Below are 11,010 nucleotides of genomic sequence, written 5' to 3'. Positions count from 1 at the left end.
CAGATGTATAGCATTCCCTTCTGAGTTGTTCCACCAAAAGTCTATGCATGCCTTGTCCATCATAGAAGTGATTGAGATTAGTAAATGAAAGGCTAACATAGAGAAGACTAGCTTTGCTTGAGCCGCAACTTTGATTAGGGTAGTTTTGCCAGCTTTAGATAGAAGCTTCCCTTGCCATCTAGGGCAGATATAGAATTGTCACTCAAGGGGGGAAACTCATACTAATTTATACTACTATATTTTTTTATTAGGTAAATTCTTTATTATTAACACTACTACTTTTTGTGTTTTGGCAAAGTTAGGGTGGGCAACAACAACCCCCCACCCCACCCGGATCCGCCCATGTTGCCAACTAGCTCTGCAGTCCTCACTCTATCCAACAAAAAGTTGAAATCATGATTTTTTTTTACCAAGAGAAGATGATGGGAGATTATTTATCCTGGCCAGTTATCAAAGTCACTTTTAAGGTAGCTTTGACATAGTCCTGGACCTCCTGGGTTGTCCCCCCACTAAAAAAGAATAGTGGGTTTATCAAGATTAACTAGTTGTCTAGTAGCATTATGGTAAACACCCAAAAGTGCTTATTTAGCCCTTTAATAATGACCCATTTAGACTAACTATGTGAATAAATATTATGAATAAACATTATTTCTTTGTTTTTGTAGGTTTCATCCTTTATTTTGTGAAATTACAGCAAAAACCAGCACTTTAGCAAGGAATATGATGTAAACTAAGCCTAGGAGCAAAATAGTCCAAGAGAAACCCAAAAGAAGCCCAAGAAGGTCAAAGTCACGCCTTAAGAAAATGGTCAAACGTGGGCCAAATCGAAGTCAAACTGGTCCTTATATGTGAAAAAGAGGGCAAAACTTCTGAATTGCTTATCTTTTGTACTTTAAGTCCGTTTGAGGCATGTGACCTATCAAAATGATCAGCGCGAAGAGCTCTACACAATGAGGTGTCACAAGATAGTATTTGATGGAGAAACTTTGGTTGAAATTCTATACAAGCTTGGAATCAGCAAATGTGGCCCACAAAAACACATCCTTATTAGGGTTTCTGACCTAATTAGTGTTTCTGCCTCCTTTAGGACTTTTTAGAAGACAAAAAGAGATAGTGATGAAAGATAAAGATCAAATACAAGGATGGACAGTCGTAGTCTATACGTCCTCCTCTCTACTTAGCTCCTGAGGAATGTATCTAGCCATGTTTATGGCATTGTACTTCCTTTTATATATTCTCTATAAATAGGGAGTGAAAAATTGGCCACATATGTAGTTTTTAGTTCAAAAATAATTCTTAGTTTAATTCAATTCCATTATTGTTTTCTTGAGTAATTTAGTTATGTTTTTCATTATGTTAGTCCAATGATCATGAGCTAATCACCCCTTAATGGGGAGTTGAATGAAGCCCCCATAAGGACTTAATTAGTAGATTAATTTAGAGTTGCTTGCTTGTGATATTAAGGTTTTCCTCATACTCATATAGAGATAGAAAGTATAAGGATAACCTATGATTTGTTAAGTCCACATAGGGATAGAAGGTTTAATAGTTCTACATGTGTAGATTCAACTGACATAGATATATAGAGTTAAATCTAGGGGATTAGTTTGTTTAATATTAAGTTGTAAAGTTAGTGAACATGCTAATGATTTAATTCTTCTTATTGGATTGTAAAGCAATTGGTAAGTTGAAGCAAATCATACGAAGGTAAGTTCTATGATTAGGTTGTAAAGCAATTGGTCATAGTGTAAGTCTTTGTATTGCAAAGAAGTCTAGATTAGTTTATTAATGAAGTAATCTCGGGTGGTGGGAATTTCTCTCTCCATTACTTTATCCATCTTCATATATTTTAGTTTATTCGCTTTTATAGTATAATCAATCTTTCAATCAAAATCTCACTCTCATCCCCTTTCTCTTTTCCTTAATGATTTGAATGTTAACTTTCACCATACCAATGAGTGTTCGTTAACCTTTACTCCATATTGCAATGATGTTTTAGAGAGTGAAAAGTACAAATAATTTGATAACAAGTAAGGTAGAATAGTTTAGTTTAAGTGTGTTGAATTACATGCTTAGATTGAGTTTAACATCTATTTTTACATATTATCACATTACAATAGTTATCCAAGATCTTATGGATATGTTGCACTTCAGCTTGTGAAGTTTCCTAAATACTATCAAGTCACCTGCATACAACATGTGGGAAACACTCGAAGCTCTCCTGGAAACCTTAATCCTAGAGATGTGTTGTGAAGCTTGTGCTTTTAAAGAAAACCTAGACAAACCTTTAATGAGAATAATGAAAAGGTAAGGAGACATAGGGTCTCCTTGTGTAAGGCCTATGAGATGTGCGATGGTTTTGAGAGGTGAACCATTTAAAAGCTCATTGTACTTAACAATAAAGATATAGAACTGAATGAGGTTAGTCCATTTGGTGGAAAACCCAAGTTTGGACATAATAACCACAAAAGGAACCCAATTTACCTTGTTATAAGCCTTAGACATATCTACTTTGAGAGCAAACAGACCAAGCTTATTCTTCTTTGCCCTTATGATCTTATGAATTATTTCATGCACCACCCCAATGTTATCTCCAATCGATCTGTGTGGTGTAAAAGCACCTTGAATAAGTGAGATAAATTTGTGTAGTAAATCTCACAGCCTATTAGCATATGTGCAGAGTGTGAGTGATGCTTCCAATAGACTTGCTCTTTGTTATACAAGTCCACTATCTTCTCCTTATTAGTGTATTTAATCTCTAAAAGGGTAGAATCATTAGCAAGTCTAGCAAGAAAAGCCGATAAGGTGGTCACCGAGAGTTTAATGTGAGAAAAAAAATATTTCCAAATACATCTTTGTTCCAAGTCCTAAGAGAAGACCTTAGGATTTTAAGCTAAGAGTTCAACTTAAAAGATGGAGAGCCTTGAGAAGGATTTTTCCAACAAATCTTCAATAACACTTCCACAAGATGGGTAATTACACCACATATCTTGAAAACAAAAAGGTTTGGGGCCATTATTCACAGCTCCAGTTAGAGAAACAACAAGTGCAACATGATCTGAGCAAGAAGTGGCCACATGAGAAATAGTAGCCATTGGAAACAAATCAAACCATTCCACATTGGCAATGGCCCAATCCAGTCTTTAGATTAGCTTGTTCTATAATATCTAGATGTTTGGGGGGGTATGTATGAAGCAAAATTAGTTCCACATTTCCTAAGTTGGAGTTCTACTACTGCATTATAAGGGACATCCCACCAGTCACGTGATGTGCACATGCAACAACTCCCCCAATATAATGTGACCCCCAAACATGCGAACGCCCATCACACTCGCATACTCAGCAGCCCAGTGACTCATCCCCAATGACTCGTCACTTGACCTCATCTCGTGACGTCATCACCTACTACTGTCATCATTACCAACTTTATCCTTTAGCCCCTTTCCCGCTATAATACATGCACCATTATAGCCATCCACCATCATTGCGGAGAACACCATCATTACACCCTATACCAACTCAGATAGACCTAAACACCTACAACTGATATCCATGTGCCTCTCACAGACACATGTCAGTCATCACGACCGTACATATGTACTCATTAGTACAGGTGTCCCACCTAATACCCATTCTCAATGACTATAAAAACCACCCTCTAAGAGCTACGTATAGCTTGATTCCAGTGTCACTAAAACATTGCTGGATACGTAGGCATCTTCTTACTCACGAAGAGCAGCCATTAACACCAAACAAAACCATCCCCTCTTTATTATTCCAACTTAAGAGCTAAGAATTAAATTTTAATTTTTTGTCTAAATTTAGACATTTACATTTGGCGCCGTCTGTGGGGAACCAGCACCTCCACCAACTATTTGCTCAAGACACCATGAATTTTGTTCCAGACTTAGGTATTCATCCAAAGCATCAACATATTCAAGGCTAAGTATTTTTATTTTTCATTTGCATTTCGTTCTTTTTTTTTTACTAACAATGACCTGACATTTCAGTGTTTACAATGCTTGATCACTGAGGGTTTGGCTTTAATCTATATCCACCGAAACTCAAATTCAAAACTCACATGCCGAGCGCCCTTACAATGGCATCATCAACGCATACACACAAAATCCAAGTAGGTCCACGACCTAACTCTTGGTACTCCATTACAGACAACATTTGGTGGCTGAAGTGTAGATTTTTGCCAAACCCTCACCAAGTCAAGCCATATTGAATACAGAAACGTCATAGACAGCGAAGCTAAAACATTTCTATTTGTTCGTCTTCGTTTTATTCACAACATTCTAAACCTTTACTAACTGTCATCAACATTTTTTATGGCATAGCTTGATACATTACAAGTCAATCCAACATCTTTCAATCACCGAGGGTTTCATTTTAATCTATGTACTCAACCAATCAAATTCTAAACCGAAGAAAGCCAACGACCAAACTCTTGGTAACATGTGCTCAACGCCCTCCCAACGGCTTCAAAAAGCATCAACACTGCAAACAATACTCAACAATTGAGGGAATACCCTCAAAATGATCAAGCCACGACCCCTTAAGTTCCACACTGAGGGCTGACAGCCGCACCTATGGTCTACAATAACCAAGGGTTACACGCAGTTCGTAAGCCCTCCCCCGCTCACATTTCACTGAGGCAATTCGTAAGCTCTCTCCTGCTCGCATTTTACTGAGGCAATTCATAAACCCTCTCCCACTCGCTATTATCAGTTTGCTATTATACTAACAAGTCTTATAATGACTTCTCAAAAGCTACATTCGTTCTCATTTTAATTATGGCACGACTCAAAACCTCAACACACTAAGGGTTGCCACTCTTTCTTTTACCTTTGTCCAGTCGAACCAGTCGACTAGTCATCAACAAGTACTTAACAACAACAAACAACAAGACATAGGCAATATGCTAGCTACGGCTACATTACTCACATGCAAGTAGAGATTCTTTCGCAACAGAATTAAAGGCAAAAACATTCTTTTATTATACTCATAACAACATACATTCTCAGATTAAAATTTTTATATTACATGAGCACAAGTTATTCTCTCGTATTACATTTCTCCGTTTACATGATCACAAGTCACTCCCTCACTCTTTACATACACTGAGGACTCATCTCGCCCTGTTTAGTCGTTGGAGACTTATGCGTTCGTCGGCATGCATCATCAAGTCTAGCAACACAAAATGGTCACCTCAACAAAGCAAACGACTACCCCGTCTTCATCCCAGACACAATCACATGCCGACGACAAAGTATCCCAGCAAGCAAGCAGGAAGTGATTAAAAGCCAACATAAGACGAGCCTCACCCTTAAGTGAAAGCCGCTACTAGCATCAGTCAACTCCCTCTGCCCCCAAAAAATGAACCTAGAAAAGCAGGGATAACAACACAGCCCACTCGAGGCAAATTACTAGGAGTCGTGAAGTCATCCCAATGTCGAAGCCGCCATCACACTAGACAAGGTTTCACCAAAGCCAGGTGGTCCATCCCCTGCCGGTGCCAACCCGATTTCCTCTCAAATTACACTGGCAGTCATCAAGACAAAGCTTATGAACACCCGAGTCAGGATGACCTACTGAAGCCGCCATTCCACCAACTGCCTAGCCACGATAGGACATCTCTTCCTTGTTGGCTCCACACCTCCTCAAGCACAATGGCAACCTCACTCCCTCTGGAGAACCATACATCAAAACATGGCTCCCTAGAGCGGATTTTCCTTGGGCGATGCAACCGCAACATCCACTGATGTGGTGCATCATTTCTCGAGACCACCAATTCCTAAACACAACCCCCATAAGGGTCAAGCAAAACATCACCTACCAACACCACCAGTTTGCTACACATTAGCATGCAACTCTCCCTCTATAACCGCAAACTGCATCAAGCCAAACAATTTTCTCCACCATCTCCCCCAACAACAAACCACCATCTCCAGGAAACCTAAAAATGCCACTTCTTCTTTCTCATCTTTCAACAGAACTAGAAATGACCTACTACAACAACTACATCACCAACACCTCAACACTTACTACATTACAAGTCTAAGAATTTCTATCAATAACCTGACACAATGCCAAACAGAAAGAAGAGAGGAGAAACACGGAAAAAAATGGCAGCAATGTTTAGCAAAATTTCTCCAAGTACGCAAATAACAATGCTTTCAAAGACCTCATTAAATAGGTAAGCTCACTACCTCCTAGCCCTCAGATCAATATCAGCCTCAATGTGCACGATCTCAACAAAATTTGAGCAGAATCACAACCGCATATGTCAAGTCCAACTTTCTTAATCTTCATATCTCAACATACCATCTATGGATCTCCCTTCTCCAAGGACAACTCACCGCCTATTGAGTGACACCTTGCAAACTTGGCTTGATAAGTCAAGTCTAGGGGTGGAACCTGAGTCGGGTTAGCCCAAGCCCGATGGACTAAAACCCGACTTTTGTTGGTCTTGGGTTAACATGTCAGATCCGGGGTCTGGGCTTGGTTTTGTAAAATCAAAACCCAACTCGGTTTTGGGTTGGGCTCGGGTTAGAATATCAAAAAACCAAAAAACCCGAGCCCGTGTGCATATATGTATGTATATATTTCATTTATTCGATCATTATAAAAAATAAGGTTGAGAATCTCTAATTTTAGTGTCGCCAACAAAGTTAGTTTTCCTTTCAAACAATCAAATATCTTTGATTTAATTAGAAGATTTCAATTTTGGTGTTTTTTACCTCATAATTTCAAAAAAAATCCAAAAAGTTTGACCAACCCGATATAACCTGACCTAACCCGAATTGGTTGGGCTAGGACTCGGGTTGAAACATTTGAAACTCAGATTGGGCTCAGGTTATACCTCAACCCAACCCAACCCACCCGAGTTCCACCCCTAGTCAAGTCCAGCATAACTTTAGCATTTAACAACTATAAGTTTCGAAGTGACAATTATATTTCCCAAAAACAGCAATTTCCAAGAAGGACGAGTTACAGTTCACCCACAAATATGGCAAGACTCCAAGGTTACCTCTTATCACTACAAGAAAACAGGTGAGCTTTTCCCACGGTTTTGGACCGTCGCAGGACCATGGGCTTTTTATATCAGGAATGGTCTACCCACAGTCATGACTGTCGGTAAAGCCTACCAATAGTGACAGTTTTAGGCGGTGGCAAAAAGTCACTTTTTCCTACAGTTTGAATCTGTGGGAAATGATGTTTTTGCTATGGTTCTAGACCACGGCAGAGTTTTTTTTTTTTTTTTTTTTTTTTTTCACCCGCAATCAACAGAGACCTACCATTCACCTAGCAAAACTCCCATACTTCAAAATCACCATTTCCATTCATCCTGAAAGATAGAATTCCAAGTGCACATACAAAATAAACATAACAAAAAAAAGGGAAAATGAAACAACTTAATGGAAAATACAAGTCATTCAGCTGAAACAAGGAAAGTATAAATTGCGTCTGACTCTAAAATAAGAACATGGACTTGAACACGCCCATCTTCATTGTCTGGCCTTCACGATACAAGTCTAACCCTTCATGCACTTCATCCTTCCCATCATTAATTTCATACCAATATAGACTGCAAAGGCAATGTGTATCCCATGTAATTGGATATCCTTGTTCAACACTAACAATGTCATGCTTTTACAAATCTTCATGGCCTAAAGAAACAAAAGGGAATACGCAAAGGACACCAATTCCAATGGTCAATTATTGGTCAAAGAGCCTACTGAGCTTAAGTTAATAAAAAAGTTTTAGGTAACCTATGAACTTGAGTGCGAAGCCACATAGCAAGATTGTTAGACATTATATCTTTTCGCTAAAAAACTCTTCGGACAATATAAAAAGTCACGAACATGAATACAATATTCGCAAATGGCCAAAACCTAACACCAGGAAGAATATTCTTAAGCTCCTATAAAGCTAGGCTTGGTAACGAACCTAGGGACCATTTTAAAATGATTTTAAATGGAGGTGAGAATTTCTACGAGCAAGTCTAACTTGATATATAAGACTTGATTAATAGGTAACATGCAAACCTCATACTTCCTGCAATGTCTTTGACTATTAATCTTCACTTAAATGCCCTCTGAACCCGAGTCAACAAGTCTTACTCCATACAATGTGATGATTACTAAATGTGCTGATTTTGTGGACAAAACCCCTCATTGAGCTTATTTGGTGACTTGTAGGTTAGATTCTACTTACTAGTTACTACTTTCGTTCCATGTCACTGGATAATAGACAAAACAGTTCTTATAGCATACAAAGTAACAACATGAGTAAAATTAATGAGAAACAATGGCCGTGAAATTTAATAAAGAAGCATTTAGGGACGACAATGAGATTCATGCATAAAACATCTATATTAGTACGGATGCTTAGAACACACAATTAATAAGACATTTAGTACTGTAACAATGGTAGGAGAACACCAAGGGAGATTTCCTCCCTAGATTTTGATTCCACATAGTCATTCTTGATTAATAAATGCAATGATAAGATTGGAAAAGATATGTACCTCTGCATGCCCAGTAACAAGGGTGGGCAGATACCAGGACCACCAAATTTCTGAAGGTTCTTAAAGAAAAAGTTAGAAGTAAATAATAAGAGTTAAAAACATACAACATATTATAAAATGACAGCCCGATCATCTAATTGTATACTTCTTATACAGATTTTGGCATACCTCTGTCAAAAAGATTACGAGTTTTACAGGTACTAGATGTGGAATTGTTCAAGAAATTATTAGGCAAACGACATTGAGATTCATGCATGCATTGTCTTAAAGTGCTTTTTGGCAGGTCAAGAAAATACTGACAAAGATAAGCAGGAGTACACACAATTAAAAAAAACAAACGACCATTCTTATAGGTATCAAGGAAGTTTACTCCCTTGACTTCAATTGTATACATTGACATGCTTAACTACAGAAACTAATTATAAAAATCAAAATTAATTTTAAGAAACTTAAACTATACAAAGGTATAGCAGACAAACATACAATGGATGATTAAATCGATTTCTGTAATTAATGTTAATAAATATGATTTGATTCCCTATACTAGCTAACTTTTAGAAGAAAAACAGTAGAGTATAAAAAAAAAAAAAGAAAAACTTACGGAGAAAAAGAAAAAAAAAATGAACTTCATACCTCCAATTAACTGTTCATAGAGTCTCTTACAGTATCTCTAGACTCCAATAACTCCATAATCCAATACTTTTGAAGTTAATAAACTACTAAAAGAAATACACGAGTTTCTCTCAAAAACTTGGTGAAAGTGAGACAATGCTCATTCTTAAAACCAAATAATAGAAACAAAATTATTGAAAAAACTTACAAATCTGAGGAAGATCAGAGATTTCAGCATATGATTATCAGTCATGATTTTCATAACCATAGCACAAGATTGTTATACTCATCATCTCAACCTCAAATTCCATCAGAATAAACACAGAGAGAAAACAACATAAAGCCATAAAACTACTAAACAATTGTCCAACAAAAAAGTTTCTAGACAAAATATCAACAGAGTTTTAAACAGTGGAAATTAATTCAAGCCTCACTTGGTAAAACATTAAAAAAATGATAAACCTCGTCTCCATCAACAACAAACAGGCTTAAAGAATTCACCCACAGAACTCCCACCCAAATCAGTCTTCCCCTTCTTTCGCCTTCAACTATTTTCACACAAAATTTGATCACTCTTAATTTCACAGTTTTCAACAAACACAGCCTGAGTAACAAATTTTTCATGCCTTTGTGACTCATAACAAAGAGTCGGAAAACAACACACACAACTTAAAACCGCGTCCGGAATATTACGACCTTATCGTTTCTTATAAAAAGTAATAAGTTAAGCTAAAGTTTAATAAACAAAGAAAAAAACTTGAAATCGTTAAAGAGAAAGCCACAACCGAAAGTTTGCTTTTTTATTTGGTGATAATTAAAGAAGAAGAAAATAGGAAGAAGCCTTTTTTCTGACGAATAAATAATTTAGTGAAGTTGTAATGAAAAAAGTCGGTTAAATTAATTTTTGTTTTTATATTTAAGTCAGGGTATGATTATACCAGTTTAAGAAAGGAACCTTAACACTATTTTATGCACCCGAAAAATGCCCAAAAGTAAATATTAAAGAAATTATTGTAATTAAACATCACTCTCTTAAATCTAAATGAAGAAAACAATATAAAGAGGAAACCCTATGTTTTCAAGCCCAAACAAAATTATAGGAAGAACTAAGAAGATGAAAAGGAGGAGGATGAAGTAGTGAAGTACCAGTGTTGGAGGATGAAGAGGAACGATAACAGTTACAGCGTGAACCAAAGTCGCATACTGTGGCCCGTAGGTGGGAGAGGTGGTGGCTGCTATTGGTGGTGTGTTTGTGTTATCAATCTTTATCTTGGAAAATCGATCTTTGCCTACGGTTTACAGGGGCGAAAAATAACTTTAAGCCGTGGAAAGGCTTCAACACGAGAATCCAACGGATAAAACTGTGGGTAGCAGCCACGGCCTAAATTGTGAACAATCGTAGGTAAAAGTTGCATAGCCACGCCATAGCCCAACAAAGAAATAATTACGGATGAAGACCATGGGAAAACATGCGACAGCTCAAATTCGTGGCTAAAAATACCGGGCATCCATGGCAAAAAGCCCATTTTCTTATAGTGTATACTAACATTCCTTATGCTTACATGCTACATGATATGCATATCATGAAGACAAGACAACAAAAGGCAAGATGACAATTCAAAGTAACAATCAATTCAAAAGCATCCTACAACGAGCCCCACTAAGCCTTCCCAAGTGGAAAACGACTCGCTATTACAAAGAAAAAAGAAAAACGAGCACCACAAGGCACACTCTATTGTATCAGGCGATTTAGAGCCACATCATTCAAAAATCCTCACCAACACTCGCAAAACAGCAAAATCAAGACGATACGAACCCCGCCTCAACATCGCCTGCATCTTTCGCTGCCTCCTCGCCAAAGG

At 37.5% G+C, this 11,010-nt stretch overlaps 1 long non-coding RNA gene across 1 annotated transcript; it reads right to left on the bottom strand.

The window, feature by feature from the left end:
- Window positions 1-4,979: 4,979 nt before the first annotated feature.
- Window positions 4,980-10,574, bottom strand: LOC147504628 (uncharacterized). The gene is made up of 3 exons (XR_015193080.1): window positions 10,295-10,574; window positions 8,537-8,586; window positions 4,980-7,676 (listed from the first exon to the last, which is right to left on the bottom strand). It is a non-coding gene; the product is annotated as an uncharacterized LOC147504628 (long non-coding RNA).
- Window positions 10,575-11,010: the final 436 nt, after the last annotated feature.

This window comes from Coptis chinensis, chromosome 4, assembly GCF_015680905.1.
Source record: "Coptis chinensis isolate HL-2020 chromosome 4, ASM1568090v1, whole genome shotgun sequence".
Lineage (NCBI taxonomy): Eukaryota > Viridiplantae > Streptophyta > Magnoliopsida > Ranunculales > Ranunculaceae > Coptis > Coptis chinensis.
This window is presented reverse-complemented; position numbering and strand designations above follow the sequence as displayed.